This window comes from Ammospiza nelsoni, chromosome 3, assembly GCF_027579445.1.
Source record: "Ammospiza nelsoni isolate bAmmNel1 chromosome 3, bAmmNel1.pri, whole genome shotgun sequence".
NCBI lineage: Eukaryota > Metazoa > Chordata > Aves > Passeriformes > Passerellidae > Ammospiza > Ammospiza nelsoni.
This window is the reverse complement of record NC_080635.1, coordinates 26,748,201-26,771,215: the sequence shown is the minus strand read 5'-3', so window position 1 is coordinate 26,771,215 and position 23,015 is coordinate 26,748,201. Positions and strand designations below refer to the sequence as shown.

The 23,015-nt window shown below is 42.5% G+C and overlaps 1 protein-coding gene across 2 annotated transcripts in view; it reads right to left on the bottom strand.

Moving 5' to 3' along the window:
* The window catches only part of PPM1B (protein phosphatase, Mg2+/Mn2+ dependent 1B), a 61,854-nt gene extending 40,388 nt beyond the window's left edge, over window positions 1–21,466 (bottom strand). Inside the window, exon 1 of one of the 2 annotated variants that reach the window (XM_059467631.1) lies at window positions 21,448–21,466. The gene's annotated coding sequence lies outside the window, so the exon portion shown is untranslated. Of the gene's footprint in view, window positions 1–20,805; window positions 20,910–21,447 lie in introns of those variants that run through there. The other variant, XM_059467630.1, reaches the window with a different exon arrangement.
* Between the last annotated feature and the right edge of the window lie 1,549 nt (window positions 21,467–23,015).

Sequence of the window (23,015 nt, the reverse complement as noted above, 5' to 3'; positions counted from 1 at the left end):
TTATTTCCCACTCACCTAAAAGCTTGAAAACACCATGGGCTTAGCATTCTAATTAGGTCCATACTTTAAAACATCACCTCACAAATGACAGACATAAGTTACAGCATCAGATATATCCTACAAAAGATATTCTGAACCTTTCTCCTGCAGACCCGTCTTTAATACATATTTGCACTTTTGTAGTTCCTAAATTCTCTGTGACTCACCTTCAGGTAAGCTTTAGATCAGTAAATTCACATTAAGGCTGTGTGGGTATCTTGGCAGCAATGGTAGTTTAAGTGATATTTGCTCTCAGCAGCCCTTTCCCGTTCATGCTCCGTGGCTGAGCAGACACACAGACAGCTACAATGGTACAAGTGAATGCCTGAAGCAGAGATTGCTCATCTGGCTGATGAGGAAATCAAACTTTGTTGAATTATACAAGCAGAAGATGAAGGAAGACCAAAAGCCAGCCTTACTGGAATTCAGAATGTGGATATGCAATCTGCATTTGCCTACTGGGAGATCCCTGGCAAGCACTTACTTCTCTATTCTGTAACAGATCAGAGTTATACTCAGCACAAGTCCAGCAGTGCCATGTGGAATCATCTCTCCATCAGTTATGCTGGGCAGCTTTGCAAACAGCCAGCTATAGGAAGAGAGGAGGCTGAAGAGCACAGTCATCTAACATGCTTCAATAAAAACCCCTCAGTACAAAACTCTTCCATTTTCAGTTATTTGATCTTTAGCTGAACTAAGGAGAAGGAAGTACCTTCAACAGTTAAAATATATTCCATGTATAGTTTTCTTCCAAAAAAACCCCTCAAGTGAAACAACAGAGCATTGTAAACAGTGGACTTTTGCTCCAAACAAACACGTTTATTGGAGCTGCCACGACTTTCTACAGAAAAGCCTGCAAAAGCTTCTAACTAGCTTTTATCTTACCTTACACAGTAGCTGTAGTGGAAGTCAAGTTCTAGATACATATTAAACCTTCCACAGCAATCCAGGAGTCACTAATTGAGAAAGACGTGTTTGTATTCTGTATGGGTTTGTGGTTTGCCTTGATGCAAAGGGTAGAGTCTACAATCATTCATCTCCTTGATGGGAAGTCAAAATTCCAGCTCAGACACATTGAAGTGATATGCATGGGCAACCTAAGATCATATTTATTATTACTGCAGTGCCTATCATTTGAGCACATTCTTACACTGCTTCTCCATGAGGCAAATTTAATATCACATAACTAGCTAGTATACCTGGGTAGCAGTACCAAATATGTCAGTTGGAAAATATCTGTCCTTTGCTGTCTTAGTTAACATCTGGCCTTCAAACTGATGTTTGAATTACTTAATTTTTGTCCACAAAACCAGCCTGAGCACTGGTCAGATGTTATGAGAAAAACTCCACCACACATGTCACCTAATAATATTATAATTAATAATAATTTTCTGAAGTCCTCTGGGAAAAAACAGCACACCTCAGTCTCATCTATCTACTATAGCACTATTAATGAGCATCCAAAGTCTGTCACTCCTATGCCTGCAAAAGTATTAGTAAACTATAATATTACTCAAGCTCAGAAGAAATCTTGAAAACAAAAAGCCTCTGTTGATTATGCAATACAAAAAGCTTAGCCCTTTCTAGTTAAGCTGTTCAAAGAAGGCATCTGAAGCATAAAACCATAAAAAACTCCTGCAGCAAAACCGTCAGCAAAATCAGAGAAAGTAACAAAGTTCAGATCAGTTAATTCGGTAGCAAGTAGATGCTTTTGGATAATAAAGTCCATTGTTACAAACCTCATTGCACTGTAGGATACAGAGTTAAGAAAATTGACAGAATTGTATAATTTCATTACTAAGACAGCAAAGGTGACTGAACTACAAAATTTTAAGATGCTTTAGCTGTAGGTTACAGTCCAGGTCTGATAGCTTTCAAAAGATTAATATTCTTCTGAGTGCCTCACATGAAATGTTCAGAAGAACAGATTACAGATGGCTACCTTGACAAATTCCTCTGTGACCAGTATTCAGTGATTTTTTTAATCCAGAGTCCTCAAAAATTAATATTTATCTGAGTAGAGAACTTTACCCTAGCTCCTACTGGCTACCAATGCATTTAGAAAAGGTCTCATTTTGAATCAAGTCTTGTTACTATCATTGAAGCCAATTAAGAGTTTTTTTATCCTCAATACCGTATCTTAAATTTCTGCTGTTTCTGACACTAAAAAAAACCCCATAAAACACAAAAAACCCTTTTACCTGGTTTATGCATGTCTTCCTGCACAGATCCTCTATTTAAGACTAATATCCCACAAAAGATTCTCAAAGGCACAACAGCATCACATTTTCTATATTAGGGGAATAAAGCCATTACAATACACACACGCCAACTAATCACGTTTTTCCCTGTCTTAGAAATATAACACAACCCTAAGTGTGACCACGAGTATATCCAAACTTCAGAAGGAATTTAAACTCCATAAAGTGGGGTGAAAAACACAAAGTATCAAAATAACAGTACCTCAGTTAGGACCAGGTACAAAAAATACAGCAAGAATTCACTAATGCCGGTGTGTTTGACAATGACAGAAATCAAGATGTATCAAACTTAAAAGGGATAATAAGAATGGGGTTTTATTGTTTTATATATGATACCAATGACCAGAGGAAGGACTTCCCCTCTTGAATAAGGCTCCTCTTCAACTTCTAATGTAAGCCTTCAGGTGTAAATGCACTAAAACTGAGCCCTCACAGCAGATTAAAAAAAAAAAAAAACCAACAACTTGGCCAGTACTGATGTGCAGACAGTTACAGAAGGCATAAATTCTCTGCCACACTACTTAGACACTTGGCTCTATTTGTAGCTTTTTTTAGCCATGTTATCACCTGCTAAATTTATATACATCAGGAGTTAAACGCAAAAAAGGTCATTCAACACCACAATAAAATCACCAGCAAGTTTAAACTGGTAACATAAGAAAACCAGTAGCATGAGCTGCCAAATATTAAGAGTTACAATGCTATAGGCAGTTTAATGTTTACTGCAAAGCACACAGCTTGGAAAGAGAGAATTCAGGCATCTGTTATGTCAACTCACAGCCTACACACACAGTCTTTCTAAACAAGTAATTTAAGTAATACAGGAACTGAAGGCTCCAAATAGGAATTGTTCAAACACATAGTTATTATTATATCTCAATTACAGTTTTAGAACATTCTTTCCTTTTGTCTCTTCCAGATTAAGATGCTTCTTCTAATTACTAGCAAAGTTACTTCAGTAACAACACTGTATTACTATTAATAGAATCAGCACACAGAAATGTAAAGACAATTAAAATTTTTGAGAGGGTCCATTTGTTTAGAAAGTAATTTCCCTATTGCTAACAGAGATTTATCACCTTCCTAAATCAGCCTGATTTGATTCATTTCAGATAAGGCATATCTCAAAGCATTTTGAAGGCAGTTATAACCAATGTGGAAGAGAAGCAGCTGATCCCACACAACATATAATTATGTACTCCCATACTGTAACAGAATCAATACACCTGCAGTCAAATGATATCCAATCCATAAAATGATAAAGAAAGTAATGTTTCAGAACACAGATGACTTGTCCAGACTATTTCAGAAAATACTACACACTACTCTCCTTTTACAGGATGCTCAGCTTCTCCATCAGGCTAGAGAAACTTTTTAAGAAGAAGGCTAGTAAAAAGAATGACTATCTCTAGGAACTGCAGAGTGAAGCAAACTTCCATTACCCTTTTTTCTGACAGCAGGCTCCAGTATTGTTGCCTAGACACATGGAATCTTTTTCAGGTGTCTGCATTGAGGCTATCTCAACTGTTTCACTTGTCATCTACACAAGAGTACTTGGCAAGAGGCAGCCACTTGGCAGCTTGTAAGCATAAAAACTCAAGGTTTTCATGTCCAATTCATTCTGCAACTTCAATTCCACAATAAGTCACTTAAACTATTGATTAAAAGTGAGTCTAAGTTCTCAATTTGCAATATATATTTCAATGCTGAAGTTTCAGTTATCTCTATTGAGTAAAAACTGTTTTAATTTTGCCACTGTACCAGTATTTACAATACATGTTGAACTATACCTGCAAAAATTCACAGGGGAATTCTGTCAGTAAGAATGTTAAAACTAACACATAAGCAGATCATGACAATTTTCAAGAAATCAATTATTAGAGAAGGTGTTTAAGGGCATGACAGGCAGTCAGTGCCATAATGATAGACATGACAGCCAAAATGATTCCAGGAAAGTTAGCATGTTAATAATTCAACATTTACTCTATGCTACCCATCATTTCAGACATCAGCTGCAGGCAAATTTGGATAACACAGATTAAGACACCATCTCAGCTCCACCAAAGGTTACTACTGCTTCTGTACTCTGCTGGCTGCAAGATAGGCCCTTGCTGCACTAAGCAGGGATGGAAACATCTTAGCACAAAGACACACTTAAAAAAACATTTGTAGCAAGGGGGAAAACACCACATTCTGGCATCTCATTTATATGACAACTTGACAAGATATTTTCAAATTATTTCTATATTCCGAAGCTCACATATCAGCCTTACCACTTTACTACCATAAAGCTTAACCTGCATGTATTCTACACTAGTGTAACAAACTATCTGGATCAAACTAGGAATCCATAAAATAATCATGGCACACAAAGGAATACTCTTAAATATTCCTGCATTTGCAGAATGCCAACTGAAAGAATCAGATGAATTTAGCAGTTTAAAAGAAAAGCAGACAATTAGCTTGGTGATTACACAAATAATTCAGTAAAACCTACTACATAAAAAGCAGACCCCTAGCCACAAAAAATCAGAAATAGGTACGTGAATAGAAGACTGCTGACCTGAGCTTTCAAAGAGGTGCTGAATGCAGCACAACAAGTGCCAATTTCACTATGTTTCCATGCCTCTGAAACTGAAGAACTGGCATTAGGCAGCCAGCCGCCTATATAAAGTGCTACTTACACATTAGTCCCCAAAACATCTCCCATTCCTTCTAAGTGCCTCCAACATCATTTATATGACTTGAGATCATGGCCTTGTATTCTCTCTTCTATGCAAATACCTGTCCTGTAAAGCAATAGCTATGTGCTTCTCATATCTTCAGAGTGGTTTGGGTTGGAAATGACATTAAAGATCACCGTGTTCCAACCCACCTGCCACAAGCAGGGACACCTCTTACTGCACCAGGTTGCTCAAAGCTCCATCCAGCCTGGTCTTGGACACTGCAAGGGACAGAACATGCACAATTTCTCTGGGCAACTGATTCCAGTGCCTCACTACCCTCACAGTAAAAATTTCTTCCTAACATTCAATCTAAACCTACCCTCTTGCAGTTTAAAGCCATTATCCCTCGTACCATTAAAGCACACCCTTGTCAAAAGTCTCACTCCAGTTTTCTTGTAGGCACCCAGCCTGAACAACCTCAACTCTATCAGGAGAGGTGCTCCAGCCCTCTAATCAGCCTCACAGCCTCATATATATATATATATATATATATATATATATATATATATACACATATATATATATATATACATATATATATATACATATATACACCTTTTTTTTTAATATATATACTCCACTTTTCCCTGGGAGTGGTGTGGGAATGAAACAACAAACATTATTAACATTTTGTTAAACTATGCATGTAAGCTGAAGGCAATGGCATCACTGCTGAACAGTGCTAATGGCTCCTACTGTTTGATTGTGCTCTAACTCGCAGCAAGGTGACAATGGTGCAGGTGCTTGAAGCTATGGCTTGATTAAAAGAAATGCATCTCCCATTTCCTCCAAAATGCAGCAACCCTGCCCTATTTCCTGATATTTTGAAAGCGACTGAAATATTACTCAAAAGGGTGTTCACTCTCTGCACTCACAGAGAATTACAATAATAAGCTCATCATGGGGTCACAAAGTAAACAAAAGAGTTACTAAGACACGACCAATTGAGTACAACATTCCATATCATGGAACTTAGTCTGTCAGTTTTATAATTAGCAACACCTATACTACTCAAAAGACAGAGGCGCAATAAACATTAGCTACAAGTAGCAACCTACTTGACTTTTAGTTAAGGAACACAGACACAGCTAGCTTAAATACCTCTGATCATTAGTGCACTTCAACAGAAATATGCAGAAGTATTTAATAGTTAGTAAAGAGTGATAACATTCTGCAGGAATAGTACAATATGCAAGCCAAGAACTCAGAAACAGTACCATTTTTCCAAGTCTCAGTATTCATGCTTTGTTTCATCTGATCGTGGATAATTTCCAGTGTCTTACACAGTAGAAAATAATATTTCTTCCAGATCTTTGTCTTTCTGATTAAGATTCACTTTAGAGACTCTTCCTTGTATATTGAGATGAATAAAGTAAAAGAGTCTGAAAGTAGTAAAGTGGAAGAATTTACCAACTTCTCTCCTAGTTCACCACAACATTCAATAAAATCTCTAACTCAAGCACTTAATAGTAACAGCTAAACTGAAACTAATAAACTCTGTGAGCCACTGGAAGAGGCCAAGCTAGACAAGAAGTTCCTACTCGTCTATGGCAATGCTGCCAAACATCAAGTGACTGCTTTTCACTTGTTTTCACTTGTTGGTACCATCTAAGGTACCAACCATTTGATGGCCATTACTTCCCAAAAAACTCCCACTTTCAGTATGTACCACCTTACAGATGTCATGTAAGCAAATCCATTTCCAAGCCAGGAATACTCAAACTCTAGGACAGGAGAAGCTGCACACAATCACGTGTGTGTGCACACGTTTCAGTGAGGACAAAACAGAGAAGTCTGGCATACAAATGCAGTTGTTTACAGTAACACATCCACATCCTGGGTGCAAAGGAAAAGACAGACTAAAAGCTGAGATTCTGATATATCTTAAAGCACAGAAACCACGACAAAGAAGTCTGTTACTAGCCACTACAGATCTTTTCAAAAACACAGACGTGTTCTTCACCGAAGTTCTTCAGAAACACACCTTAGCTCTCTTGGTTACAAGAAAGAAACAAAGTTGCATTTCCCCCAAACCCATGAAAAGGGCTATCACAATTAAACCACCACACCTTCACAGACCAGAATACTGTTTCTGCAGCGAGAATCTGCCTCAAGCATTGCCTGCTCTGGAGATTGCCTACATCTAGTGTCCAAGATGACAGTTCACTTCCTTCTTTATCCAGGCTTGTGAAAAGAAACTAGCTTCACAAAAGCTGAGATTTAATTTCACCACCCAGCATCCTGCTTACCCTCCCTTCCCAGTAACTTCAAATGCTCTACAAATTGCTTTGCTGTTCCTCAAGGTTCATAATACCAAAGGCAAGTGAAAGACAAGACACATTGATAACTATAATGTTCTTAAAACTTCATTTTTGACACTAAAAAAGAGCATTTTTCCTTTCTTGGATTAAATATTTATTCAGTGAACAAACCTTGCTTATTCCAAGCCCATTCAATGGGCAGATTCTAATTAACTACTGCTTAATACCAAAAACGTTTAACATTAAACTATTTTATTTAGTAGCCAGCAGACCCTTGAGGAGCTCTAGCTGTAACTGCTGTTCAGAAAGAGCATGAACCATTGACCAGCCACCCTTTAAAATTACTCCTCAACCAGTTTTCATTTGTCTAGTCATCCTCCCATTGAGACTGTAAATAGGAGTATGCTAAGGGACACCAAAACATCTTGCTAAGGTCAAAATAAAAAAAATAAATCTCTAAAGCTCTATCCTCAGCTGAAGATCTAGTAATTTGACAGAAGGCAGTCAGGTCAGTCAAGCACAACTGACCCCTGGTAAAGTCAGGCAGACTGAAAATAGTCACCTTTTTAAAATATGTTTTTCTACATATATATATCAACTACTTATTGATAGTGCTATCCAAATAAAGCAGTATTTAACATTTTTATTAAGTGAAATGGAAAGCTTTATTATATAACATAGCCTGAAACACTGAACAGAAACCACCCCTTATGCTTCAACAATTTGCAGAATGCAAATGTTAAAAAAAAAAAACAACCCAGGTCTCAACATGTGAAACACAGACATCAAACAATTCAGTTTCTGGCTAGTTTTCAAGGTATCTGGCTACAAGACAGTAAACAGCAGAGGTTATAAAAGGGAAAACTTGGTCCTTGTAACAGTATGTAAAATTTATTACAGAAATGGATGGCTGAGAAAGAGAAGAGAAAGTGGAAAAGAACAGCAAATGACCAAGAAAACTCAAACATGTTTCATTGTAAAGAACTTCTAGAATTCAGATTGCTTCCATTTTTTCAGACAGCTTGAATTTCTTCCCAATCTTCTTGCAAGAGACCTCCAACACTGAACGAATACAGAAACTCCTGGACACAGAATCAGTCAGTGCCTGACAAACAACTGCAAACTCTATTCTTTACTAGTGATGACATTACTCATGTTTCACCCAAAATAGTTCAGTCCCTCTGCAGTTCATCAAAACCTAGGCTTGAAACAGGCAGTGGGTAAGATACTCTAACCACACATTAAGTGATGACAAACACCACAGTGATGAGCTGAGGCAGTCCTCCTACCCCTAAGGAAATCTGCAAATGTGACAAAAAGCACCCAAAAACAGCTTGACTTGCTCAGAAACTTTCTGACAAACTCCTTACCATGACCTTTGCTATGCAAAGTTTTGGTTTCTGCTGCTTTCTCATGTACGTACAGATATTCTTGTCAGCAAGTGCTGGTATTTAATTAAACTGGAATGACTACTATGAAGGGAGTCATATAAACATCTGTTGCAGGCTATGCATTTGGGGAAAATCCAAAAGAGGGGATGGACCTTTTTCATTTAGTTATAATAGATGTTTTAATGTCAACATTTAGTTCCATGCTCTTTTACTTTAGGACTGCAACATGACTGGTGACACTGCTAACACTGTCACGGTTATGTGACTTCTCTGTGGTCTTCATCAGCAGTGACATTCCAAGTAAATACAGAGCTTCCATTCACAAGATAGGCCATCAGGTATCAAAACCACCAGTGTCAAGAACCAATGTTAGTGACCACACAAGCACCTCATGTGAAACAGTTCAGCATGCAGTCCTACAGTAAGTGAGGCTATGCTGAACTGATAACTGCTGTAAGCCCACCTCCGTCATGGGTAGTTTCAGACCCAGCTTTGGCACCAGGAGCTGCTCTCACATCCTCATGCAGCAAGCTGATTCAAGAAGAAACTAGAAGAAAATTCATCTCAGCAATATGTACCCAACATGTGCACATTACCCACCTCTTACCCTGAGATGAGACACAGCCAAGTATCCACATGAGAAGGAAGAGGATCCTGCACACGGTCAGAAGCATAAAACTGCAGATATACAGCAGCACTAACATACTCAGGTAACTATGCAAGAACTTCTTCCTTAAAGAAAGTCAGGATTATGAGTGGGTTCCAGAAGCAAATGCCTGAGTGTGTACAAAAGCCTAGCAAAAACTCTTTTCTGTGCTGTATAAACACTGAAAAGTGGTGAAAAAAACGAACTAAAAGAGGAATATCAGATACTCAAACTGGGCAGCATGCAGCAAAAATCTGTTTGGGTAGAGAGTACAAACTTCCCATAATGGGAGACAAAAGCAAAGCTGCATTATGTAGAGTAAGTGACTCAGCTTCCAAGAAGGTGCTATACCCATTGTTTTTAAACAGCTACAAAAACCTAACAGCGGTGCCTGGCTGACAAAGAAGGGGATGTATCTAGTGCCCAGCACTCTCACCAAGGCAGCATAAGATTTATTGACTAGAAACCAACGCAGGAGAAGCTAAGCTTCAATTACATGCTAGCTACATGAACTCTCCTGTCTATAGAATTTTGAAGACACCAGCTTTTGGCAGTTGGGCCTAATAAGCTTTATTGCTTTTTTCCCTCTTAATGTAAAAATTAATCTGGGGTCATATCAGCTCACTCTTACTTTCCTTTTCTGAACAAAGCAGTTCAAAGTACATCTTCTCAGTCATCCAAAGACCTTAAAAGAATTTTTGCTTTTTCAGCAACAGTGATGCAAGTCTACCAATTCCATGACACCTTAAATCCCTAAAGCACTGAGTTCTCCACTAACTGAAGAATTTCTTACACAATTCAGGGTGAATAAACCAAACAACTTGCACAGTTCAGGTAAAAGCACTATAGACTAAATCTTCTCTCACTACCCCTAGTTCTTCTCAAGAGTGGATTCAACAGGAGAAAATGAGCCCAAAGAAACCAAACACAAACAAAAGTAAGGACAGAGAAAGACTAATAGCAAATCCCCATCTCACCCAGCAGTGTCAGTGGCCAATTTTTACTTGCTGGGTTTTACTCAAGCCAGTATCAAAGAGTCAGGATACTGCTGCAAGGCAAGCAGAGGTAGCGTCAGGCAGCAGAACTTGGTAATAAAAGGCAGTGCAGTGTATGAGCTGATAAAAATCTTTAAAGTGAGGTACAGACAAATGAACAAAAACCAGAACCCCATGACGAGAGCAAGAACGAATACTCCTCGATGAATTCTGTGTTCTGCCTACTCAAGTATTCTCTGGATTAGCTGAAGTTATCAGTGAATTTATGCAATAAGTTTTTCAGAAAGCACTGCAGTTTTCTTCCATAACAAGAACACTACTTTTCATGTCCTCCCCTCACTTATTTCAGTTTCTCCCTTGCAGTAACACCATCAGACTTCAACTCAGGGAAAGGAAAGGATAAACACTGACTGGAAAAAAACCAACTTGAACAAATGAACTGTGCAGGAGAAAGGCTGCTCGTAGGCAGGCCTGCTTCACCAGTTATTGTACTAATATAGCTTAAGATGGTGGCTACTAAAAAGAAAATAAATAGCAGAAAAGGATGATGGAGTTTCCAATACAGTGTTCTAGGACCATTACTTGACTTTAGGAAAAGGCTTTAAGCACAATCTGAAAACTCATGACAGATCTAAGCTGTCACATGTGCTTTGTATGCAAGAGGTTGTTTTAATCGGTGCTTCAATAAGCAAACAAACAAGACCTTTGGAAGAAGGGACAATAGGGAGAGGTCTATTAACAAGTTTTCCACATTAGCTTCTGGTCTTTGTCAAACTCGACAACATAATCAGGTTTCAAGTCTCAACAAACCTTAAGACACTTTTCCAAAAAATAAGTTACTTCAGTTCATGACATTGCTACCCCAAGCTTTTGTTTATACAAAACACATCTGAATTTGCTAAGCCTGAACAAAACAGAACAGTGAAAAAAGATGAATTACAGCAGTAACTGAGCCCTACATTCCCTCTCTATATATGCAGAAATAATGAAAACTTCAGACTGAAAATAGCGTGGCTGTTAAATACATCTGTGAATAACTGGTATTTTTCAAGGGATTGTTTTTTCCAAATATGAATTAATAAAGTACAATTGCAGAGTACCTTCCATAGTGACATTTTCCTAACCATGTTAAATTCTGTTTCCTGCCACTGTCAGCAGCAGCATACAAGCTAATTTCAGGAATCCTGAACTATACTGGAATTGTATTTATTCCCTTCTGACTCCAGAGGTATCGCACTTCACACATTTCACTTCAGCTTAAAAATCATGAGAAACTGTTTCAACTGTTTGTAACCTTATCCCCTTCCCTCCACAAGTTGACAGCATTTCCTTTTTTCTTTAAATTAAATTAATACTGTAACAATAGTCAAAATCACAAAATAAGCTGTTTTGTTTAACAACAGCCACAATACTTGAGTTCATTAAATATTTTAGAGAAGTTCTCTGGCCTAGAAATCCTTGTGTTTGGTATGTTCTAGTGAAGAAATTGAGATATCATCCAATTTGATTTAATGTTACAAACCAGCTATTGATCTTCAGCAAAACTCTTAACCTCCATTATTTTCATACTCAAATACTGTAAGAAGACATAATAGTAAAGACATGGTTCAGTGTAAGACAAACCAAAGGTCAAACAAAAGCAAAATAAATTTATTGTTTACTATGATATAAAAGCAGGATATGAAACACCATTGGCACTACAGCAGAGTCCTAACTACCCTTTCCTTCCACATCACAAGCCTAATTAATTTTTCAATTTTAAAACATAGGAAAATGCTAAACTATCACTTCTACCACTTATGGAAAAACAGATGAGCTCTTAAGGCCTGACTGCAGAGGAGACTATGAAACTCTAGCAAACACTGTGAAACATCTCTTTCCAATGTAATCATCCACAAAAGTGGTATGCTTGTCTTTTCCCTGATCCCACAAACTGCTTGTAAGAGACAGACACACTGAACTGCTTCCAGTTTCTTTACACTGCAAGAAATGCACAGAATCTAAAAGAGGGCTGGTCAGAAAACCTCACACAAAGCAAACAACTCCTATTATGAATGCATTTTTTAAACTACTGAATGCTTATGAACTGGAGGTTATCTACCTTTTGAACAGCATTTTGAATTGCAGTGCACTTACAGAGGATTTACAGAACAGATTTCATGCTCCCCTCTTCCTCCCAGCTCTAGCTATTGTTTTCACAACATTGTTTTCATCTTGTTTATGTATGAAGCATCCATTATTTGAAGTCTTGTGCACAACCTGCTACTTGTTTAGATAACTGCTCCTCAGAGTAACATAATCAGACACAACCTAGACTTTGGATGAGTCCAATAAGTTCATCCATCAGGGTAAGCCATCAGCAAACAAAAGAGCAGGAAAGACATTATCTCAGAGAAAAGGAAAAGTGAAACAAAAAAGCTCTTGCTGTAATATGTCTCCTGGAAAAGTGATAAAGGCACAGAAAACACGACAAGCTAGCAAATGGATAAACATCCCATCGGCGGAGCCCATTTGATACACACACAGGCAGCAGCCCCGCAATTACTGAGCAACACTCACTGAGTGTAAATCCCACCTGCAATTAGACATTGTTAATGACCTCCTTAGAGGCGTCACTTCAGTTCTTACTCACCCAAAGTGAGGCATTTGTGAGCCCTAACAGCCTGTACTGTGCTCTGGGGCTCTCTTCAGCTACACTGAGCTGCTTTGCTTTCCAAGGGGAGGGACTGAACACTACCTGGGGCAGTCAATGGACTACCTCTGCTAGGCCTGAATTCAAGTTCTACAACAGCTGAAATTAAAAAAAAACAAAAAACTTCATGTTTCCTTTGAACACGAATGCTCAAAAAAAACCCCTATCCTTTTAGTAAAAAGCCAGCTATAAGCAATTTTAATCAAATGTTCCAGAGAACCAAGCTTCATGTCAGACACGAGAAAACAGTGCCTGCAACTGGTATCATATCTGAAGAGAGATCTTATGCACAAGCTGGTATGCAGAGTACCTTTTGACCAGGATAAGATTTTCCTGTTGGGAACCAGAACAAGCAGTACAGACACATTTTACTACTACACTAGGTAAAGAGAGCAGGAGAAGAAAGGACACAGAAAAAACCCTGAGTAATATCTGTGCTACATTCACCTTTCATATCTTTACAGCTCTCTGAAGGCAGTGCTTTGAGTACAGACCCACTTCAACAGAAGCAAAAGGAACAATTTCTTCAGCTTTATACACTGAAGACAGAACTCTCAAAACAGCCCACAGTGCCACATGTTTCAGTACAGTACTTCTCATCTGAAAAGTTTCAAAACACATGACAGTTTCAGCAGTTTTTCAAGGTCACAAGGGCAATGACAAACACAAGTCCCTGCCCCCTCCAACTGCTAATTCACCACCGTCTAAATCCAGTCTAGCTGTACTCCAGAGCCTTATGCAATGTGAAAACCCTCATTCACTTCCCTCCTGGAATCATGGTCCAAAACTATTGTATGTGGCACCCTATATACAGCTGCAATATACAAAGGCACCTTTACACCTGCTGACATTTATTTGGATGTGCTTTAACAAGCATGTTGAATACGTTGAAGAATTTTATCTCATTTATGAAGAAAAGATTTTCAGCATCCCTTAAGAAGCTGCCATGAAGAACACAATTTCCTACTTCTAGATATGTTCTCCAAAATGTTGAGGGGAATATACTTTTAACTCTTTTGGAAGAAACTTCAAACAGTGGTAATTATTTTTTTAAAAAACATACAACCAACCACACACACAAACAGCAAAACAAGAAATAACATTAGTGGAAAATAAAATAAAACCCCAAGCCAAGCTACAGGGCATGTTGTCTGTGTCCTCACAGTTTTACTGAAACACAACTCAAAAGTTTACACAAGGGTAAATATTTCACAAATAATCAGGTCCTATGAGTTTTGTGGAATAAACAGTCACATCAAGGAGAGAATCCAAACTAGTGCCCCTTGAGGACAAGGGGAGCAGAGGCTCAGCTGTGTTACCAAAACCATCATCCCATACAGGATAAACAAATGTGCCCCAAACAAATGAGAATACTTACAGAACTCACAGTACCCTGTACCCAACCACAAGACACAAAGCCACAGGAAGTCAGGCTTCAGAACTTACTGCTCACACAGACAGTTTCATTCTTGATTAACTGAAGAAAAGCCATGAAACAACTACTCTCCAGAATTTGTTGTAGTTTTAACACCAGTCTTTTTCACACAAGATTTCAAAATTAGGGACAATAACTTGGGAACGGATATTTAGTTACCAGGCACGATGAACAAGCAATCCTTAGAGAGCAGCAGGCCAATTTCAGCAGGCCTGGCAACACTTAGGAAGCAGCAGAGGGGAGAACCCACTCCCCCTGCATAGCTCAGCACCCTCTGCAGTGCTCTAACGTGCTTTTTAGTGGGCACAGCTGTACTGACATGTCAGTTTGAATTAGGAGCATGCTTTTCAAGTAGATCTGTCACCCACTTCCTGTATTTTAGTTCACATCTCATAGAAGTTTCTGAGCAAATGATCTGAACATCTCCAAGACTGACCTACATCAAAACTCTGGGAAAGCTTGAACAGACTCAGTCCACAGAGTCAGACTACAATTGGTCTGAAATAAACCCCACGAAGTACACACACTGGGGACACTGAGTCTACCTCACAGCTCCACTCCACAACCCCCTTCAGCTGCAGTACTGCTTGCTAGTGTAAATAGAACCAATGTGGCAGGGACTGTCCATCCATTTATGAGAGCCTCAAGCAGCAGGAAGCAAACCCACAGGTTTAAGCTGCCAACATGCACCTTAAAAGCCCTAGAAAGGAGGTCTGTACAGGCTGCTCCTTTTCCTGGAGTAATGATAGCAGCAGTGTACCACCACTCATCCACTTTTGTTTCCACTCCTTTACAGGTTAGGAGTTTCAAAAGCTAGTGGGATACGCTAGAAAAGTTTCCTGAATAAAGAGAAAAATAGCCCACCAAAGATCTACATACTTCATGCATCACCTACCATTACTGTTTTACAAAACTTTTCAAGTAACATTGAAAAGACAACTCAATCCATGGTTCCACTGGAGGTGGTGATAGCAGAGGAAGAGCAGCATGTACTCAATAATGCTTTTTATGACTTGCATATCAGCTCAACCAACAAAGCCACCCAAAACAGAGGGTTTCTTTTCTTTTTGAATAAGCTGACCACTATAATATTCATTATTCCACTCGAATCAAAACATTAGTTCTTCACAAATACTTCCATCACCGAGATGTTCTTTCCTGTTACCCTTTTTTTTCTATAAAATTTTAAATAGAAGATGATGAGTTTCAAACATATACCTGCCGTTAGCAGGACCAACAAGCTGGTGAGAACAGACCAAAGCAGTACTGCATGAAAAACTTACAATAATACGTTACCTCCTCTGCTCAACAAATCCTTACCATCTTAATTCATTACGTCCTTGATAAAAACAATTCATTCATATGCTAACAATGCAGAGCCATGTTTGCTCTACATTCAGTAAAGGTCAAGTTCCTATACTGGGGGGCAGACACAAAAGTAGGATTATTGAAGATGACATTTTCTGTTAACACATTAATCCCGTGAAAACTGAAAGAACTAATGACACTTTCCTTTGTGATTTAACTGGAAGTTTGTGGTTTTTGACATGTCATTAACATACTCACTAAAAAGCCATTTTAAATTCTCCAGCAGCCCAGTCTGAAACATCCTTAAGCTATGGTTTTCTGATATGTTTCATGTTAAAACAGACTTAAGCACCTAGTTGCACTATTTGTTTGAAAGAAAACTCAATGAAAACTCAACTCACCCCATCAAAGATGAAGAGAATCTATGCCAGGAGATAGTAATGTAGTGACATCATAAAATGACACACTGAAGTAATGTTAATGAGAAACTAATGGTGCACAGGGAAAAAAAGAATTGTGGGTAACATTTTCATAGCAGAACAAAAATACCTGGGCCTGAGTAATTTCCTTCAAAAATATAAGAAAGGCTGCTGTCTGCTGAGACACCTAATTTCCCCTTCTGCCATCATTCTATACATTAAAACATCTTTGTGCTTTCCCTCCCAACCAGGGTTTTCCAAGAGCCAGAAGACTAATTTAACCTACACTCACTGGCAACCCTTATGTCTCAACATGCCAATGATGTCTCAAGAAACTGAGATGAGTTGAGCTGCTCATCTCTAGAAACCAGAGATGAGCTACCCCAGCTCAGTACTCTCTTACCATCTCATGAAGATTTTCAGACCAGTTTTCTTCTGGAGTGACACTCATAAATTCTTCCAAATATTTATCTGATTTTATCATATGATACAAATATAAATTTGTACAAGGCAAATGATAAGCAGTTTGAACAAAGTTTCCCACACTAGACATCTAAGGCTGAAAAACATCCAAACAGCTAAGGAGTTTGCAAAGTTGCCTGTTAAGTAAAAGCAGTACTGATAATCTTTCTGGAAACTCTGCATCCTTGTTCTTACATCAGGGATCATCTTTCAATTTCTCCTTTCTCAGCTTCTCTAGTCAGAGGTCATTCTACTTGGCTAGCTTGTTTTTTATTAAGAAGCTGCAATTACTGGTCCAGATTTTGACATTAAATTCCCTGAACATTTTACGTGCACGTGAGATGCTGGAGGTTGGGGCTAAACCTGACTCCTGGAAGATGCATAAAACATTTATGCTGCATTCACACTGCTAACAGACAGTGAGAAAGAAGAAGTTACAATTCACACCCTGTACAGCTATAAGCCAAATCATGAAGACCATCAAGCATAAACTGAAGCACAGAATTAAAAAAGTAATAAACAGGGAAGGAACCAAGACAGCAAAAGTTTTGATTTCAACTGTTTTCCAAAGAAATTACCACTGCTCTCCTCCAATTTATTGAGAAGAACAATACTCAGATTAAATCACTTCAGTTACTAAAAGGCCCAAGATCTGAAGAATGCTCCTTTTTTACAGGGCAGGGAAGTGCAGCACTAAATTCAGAGAGATCAGTGGACAAGTGACAAGAACTGAAAAAACAAACCCCAAACAAAACAGAGCATATTTGATTAAGGTAGTGGGCAGAAAGAATCAATACTAGGAAGAAAAACAAACATCTATGGACACAAAGATATGCATGGCCTGTCACAGTAAACACTCTCCACAGTGGAAACAGAGTCTGGAGCTTGGATTCTTTCACCAAGGCTTTCCCATTCACTTGGAAGAGACCATGCTTGTAAAAACCAATGGTTAGCTAATTGTCTTCCAGTGCTGACTGGGAAAGAACAGCCATTCCCCACTTCCTAAGCTACAGCAGTAAACCTATATGGCAGATTTAAGCATTCCTATTGGACTGATGATGCAAGGCACTACCAAATGATCAATGTTCATTTTCAGTGTTTTTTTGAAAAGAAACCAAAAAAAAAAAAAAAGAAAAAACAAAAAAAAACCAACAACCCAAGACCAAACCAAGCAACAGAAACCACACTGACAAGCCAAGCCCACCCCTGCCCCACTGAACACTGTGGCAGCACTCAGCAAGGTGTGCTGCAGCCTGCTCCATGTAAGGAGGACTTTCAATACTCACTGAACACTGTTCTATGCACATCCCCATCCCTTGCAGTCTAAATAAGCCCTGCTCCAAAGAGTAGTACAAATATTTCATAAACGCAGATTTCTACACTACTAAGAGCAGACTTTAGTGCCTTTCCCTTCTGTAATATGGAAGCAATACACTAATGTAAGAAATACTCTCTGCTCTCCATTGGACCCCTGAGAGCAGTAGTTTTTGACAGTGAGCACGTGAAACAACTGTTCAACACACACACTTCACAGGCTTGAATTTCAATTGCAATAGGTTTTTATTTCTTGAGACAAGTTTACTAAGTCAGAAACACACATAAGTGATTATCATTGGAAAAGCTTGAGAGCAATGCACACCAGAGACAAGAAGAGAACTGGATTGTCCAGGATAACTACAAGACTACTCATTTCTTTCTCTTGTTCCTTACATCACTGACTGATCACCTCATGACTACCACTATAAAAGAAAAATGGGTTCTCTATGCAGCCCTCTCCATACTGCATTAATTACATTTCCCTCATCCTGCTGTTGTGTGCCTTAATTAAATCACTGCCCTATGTAACAGCCTCCTCTAAAGATCTGCAGAACAAGAGATGAGGGCCTATGCAAATAAATAGAACCTACTAGCCCAAACTTCAGAACATGGGATAGACACATAATTAGTCCTCATTTCCAACTCATCCAAGCAGCTTTCCATTCTAAATAGATTGTCTCTTCACAAATCTCTGACCCTCAAGTGAAGATTTCATACACTCTGGATATGCAAACTCACAGTTAAGTGTTAAGGTACAGAAAATGCAGGTAATAAACACATATAATGGATGTACTGGAGCCCGAGCCCACACATACACACAGGAGCTTGTCTACACCACATTGAGTGCTTTTAGTTAGCTGCTGACCTGTCAACATCATGATGAGTGCTAGTTTCAGCAAAAGTTTACCTTTAAAGTTAATGGTCAATTATCCAGTGAAACGAACAGAACAAAATAAACAAACAAAAAAAGCACTTGACCAGAAACCCCTTGACTGTCCTGTAACCTCCTTTAATCCAGTAATATTCATAACAGTACTAAATTGCCTCATCATCTTTATTCACTTTTTTCATTTTCACCAGGTGTCATAGCTATAAAATACTTCTCTCCATATATGAGCAGCAAAGAATCCCCACAGCCTCCAACCTGTACAGGACCCTGGAGCCAGTTCACCATCCCTCCCCCACACCATTTCAGCGTTTCACAGCCTCAGCCAAAACCGCCTGCCTCCTCTCTCTATGCACAGACTAACTCACTCAGCAATACGAAAACTCCAGTTTCCCTTTTGCACAAATACCATTCCCCTGATACACACATGTATACATATCCTAACAGAATCTTCACCCTCTGTGCAAATTCATCTTCCCCCCATTTTCAATATCATAAACGTCCACCCAAACCCCCTCACTTTCCTATAGTCCACGGTCATCCTTGAAAATTTACCTACAGGAAGACAGCACTGATGACCTAACAGACAGAAATTCAGAGTGCCTCATGCCTGTCAAAAACATACATAACTATAGTTCTACAGCTCCCTAGCACATGCACAGACTTTTCTCCAAAAAGTACTATCATGATCCCAACACTGGGCATTTACTACACGTTTCCCCATTTGTATTCCACGGGCCAAACAACAAATATCCAGCCTTTACTTTCATTTCATTACATATGAAACATCAACTCATGCTTCCTCGCAAGTTTCCAGGACACAGACCACGTTGCTTTCTGCTCTAGCCCATCTCCATACACCAGACAGAGAACTGTCTGAGCTGGTGACAGCCGGGCATCTCTCTCAGCTCCCAGTGTGAGCAGCAGACAAACCAAAGCACAGCAGTAGGAACACGCATGACTTGCTGTCCACATACCAGCTCATATTACACACGAAGGTCTCGCACATTAAGTCTAACCACAGTGGCCACGAAACAAAACAAGTCCAGAACCTTGTAGCAACCTGTTACCACTGTGCCTGTAACTTGTACACAGGCTTCCCTACCACCCAAAGCCTCCCTCCCCCATGGCCTTTAGACGCCTGCCAACTTACCACCTTATTTCTCACAACACACAGAAGCCTGTTTACCTCTTATCCTAAACTCACAGGCCTTCCTGTAGCACTGCTCCCAAACACGTGTGCTTTCACCCACCACCTGCATCCCCACGGAATAAACACATCCCTCAACCTACCGCACACAAAACGAGACAGGTACAGATTTTATTAGCTGCCTCCGACTAAATTCATCAAAATGACGCCCTCCTTCCCAGAGAGATATTATTGTAAATTATGGTAAAAGTGTATCTAATGGGTTGGCAGAGCCAGCAAGCTCCGAACTACGAGTAAGAACTGCCTTCAACTCCTTTCGCCCAAAGGCTCCCAGGCACTGCCCATCTGCCCGTGATTCCATCCCCAGCTCGTCACGAGCACCGAGCCCTCACGGCAGCTTCTCCCCCGGCACCGGGGCCGTGCCGCCCGCCGCCCGCCCCGCCCGGCCCGTCGGTATCACGGGCCCGGCCCGGCCCGGCGCTCCCCAGGGCCCGGCCCATGCACGTGCGCGAGCCCGGCCCGCCGGCCGCCCCCCGCCCGGCTCCGGCCGCCGGCACACGCGGGACCCCTCCGGCGCCTTCCCCGGTGCCACCCACGCGAGGCCGGGCCTGCCGGCTCCGCGGCCCTGCGGGGCCTGGGCCGTGTCAGCGCGGCCCCGGCCCTCCCTTCTCCCGCGGCGGGAGGAAGGCGGCGGCCGGGCCTCGCGGCGCCCGCTCGCTCCCCGGGGGCGCACCCGCCGCACGCCGCGTTCGCTGCCTCCCCCGGCGCCGCAGCCCCGGCCCCGGCCCGCCCGCTCAGCCCCGGCCGCCCTCTCTACCTGTGTGCCCCGCGTCCCCCGGCGCCCGGCGGCGCTGCGGGGCCCGGCGCGGGGGCGGGCGGTGCTGGCTCGGGCTCAGGTGCGCGCCGCCCCGCGCTGGCCGCCGCCGGCCGCCGCCGCCGCCCGGTCGCGCACTCGGAGCGCCGCCAGCAGCGCGGACATGTTGGAGCCGCCGTCCCCCCGCCCGCGTCACAGCGCTCGGGAGAGCTGGGCGGGGCCAGGCTCACCCCGCCCGCCCCATCCCGCAGCCCATTGGCCGCCAGCCCCGTCGGCACAGCCCTTGCTCGCTGTCATTGGTAGATGCGTTCGCCGCTCACACCCCGGCCCCGCCCAAAAGCTTTTCTCTGATTGGGTCTCCCCCGCCTGCTTTGGTAACTATTGGCTGTGGCTATCGTCAGTCAAGACGACGGCGCACGGACTCCGTCTTTCTCCGCACTTTTTTTTTCCGGCCTCTCAGCCTCGGGCAGGACTGACGGAAGCGGCTGTCAGCGAGCGCCCTCGCCCCTCCCAGCCTCCCTCCCGCCGCCACATCCCCTCCCTCGCGGCGGCGCGGTTTGCCTGCAGGCCATTGGCTCCCAGCGCCGCCACTCCCGCAGCCTCTCTCGCCCCGGCCGCCGCTTCGCCGAGGAGGCGTGAACCGACCCGCGGGCCCCTTTTTCTGATTGGTTGCTGCTCCTGCCAATCAAGCGAGACCGGCGGGGGAGCGGAGCGCGGTCCGGCCCGCGCGCCGAGCCGCTCCGCACGGCGATTGGTCGCGGGGCGGGCGAGGGGCGCGCGACCTCCCCCGTGCCCCACGGGGGGCAGTGGGGAGTACCCGTATGTGCGCGCGATTACATCACCAGCAGCCAATCAGGGCGCGCGGGGGCAGGTGTCCCGCCCGAGGGGGGCGGGGCCTGGCGCCCCAGGCGGGACCCGCTGCACCTCGCACGGCCCTGGGGGCGGGAGCCGGGATTTGGGATCTGGGATATGGGGCTGATGTCGGTGCCGCTGCCGGTCGGGGCTGCTGGTGTTACCGCACCAAAGAGCGAGGCTGGAGGTGTCTCGGTCTCTGCGTTCCCATCTGCCCGCGGGGCTCGAGTGCCGTGTCCCGGCTCAGGGGACACAGGGGCCGGGGCCCTACTCAGGTGCCCGAATGAGGCCGTCCCTGGTACCCCACCGAGCCATGCTGACACCGGGGCCGCCTGAAGAGTAGAATCACTGAATCACAGAATCGATCGGGTTGGAAAAGACTCCTGAGTTATCGAGTCCAACCCGTGACCGATCGCCTCCATGTAACTAGACCGTGGCACCGAGTGCCTCATCCAATGTTTCCTTAAGCACCTCCAGGGATGGTGACTCCGCCATCACATCCCTGGGCGGCCCATTCCAATGTCTAATCTCCCTTTCTCTGAAGAAATTTTCCCTGATGCTCAGCCTAAACCTCCTCTGGCAAAGCTTGGGGCTAATTCCTCTCGTCCTGTCACTCACTACTTGCCTGGGAGAAGAGGCCGACCCCCACCCCCTCCTTTCGGTGCGTGTAGAAGGTGATAAGGTCGCCCCAAAATCTCCCCCGAGCCCCGAGTCGCGGCAGTGGGGAGCGCAGGAAGGCGCAGCCGCTCCCGCCGCCGCCGCTCCGGCCGCAGGGACGGCCCCGCCGCGGGAGGCCGGAATGAACGCCCGGCGGGGGCTCCCCTGCCCTGCGGCTTCTGCCTTGCCCCAAAGCAAAACTGTTTGTTCAGGAAAGAACATGAAAATCTGTGTGATCCCTCGTAATCCCGTGCTATTCCCACCTTTTCAGTCAATGGCTGGTTGAAGCCAGCTGCCGTTCGCCTCGCTGGAGAGGGACCCCACTCGTGCCCCTACAGCTCTGTATGGCGGTTCAGCCGCTGCAGGAAAGCCCTATAGGCTTTCCTGGAAAGCTGGAAGGGATATCCTTGCCTTGCACTCCCGAGAACCCAGACTTTAATGTGCTGTCTGTAGAAATGGCATAATAATTCCCACACCGTAGTTCTCTGATGCTTTTGTCCCTTTCCTTACTGTGAGGTGTTTCCTTCCCACACACTGAATACATCAGCATGAGTGAGCACCCTTCACATGCAGGACTTGACACCATGGCTCAAAACACTTTGTAAAGCATTTTTATTTATTCTTCTATTCATTTTCTGGAGTGTTTACAAAAGGAACTGACCCTGAAAAAGATGAGAGCTTTTCTATCTGGAGTTGAAATTATC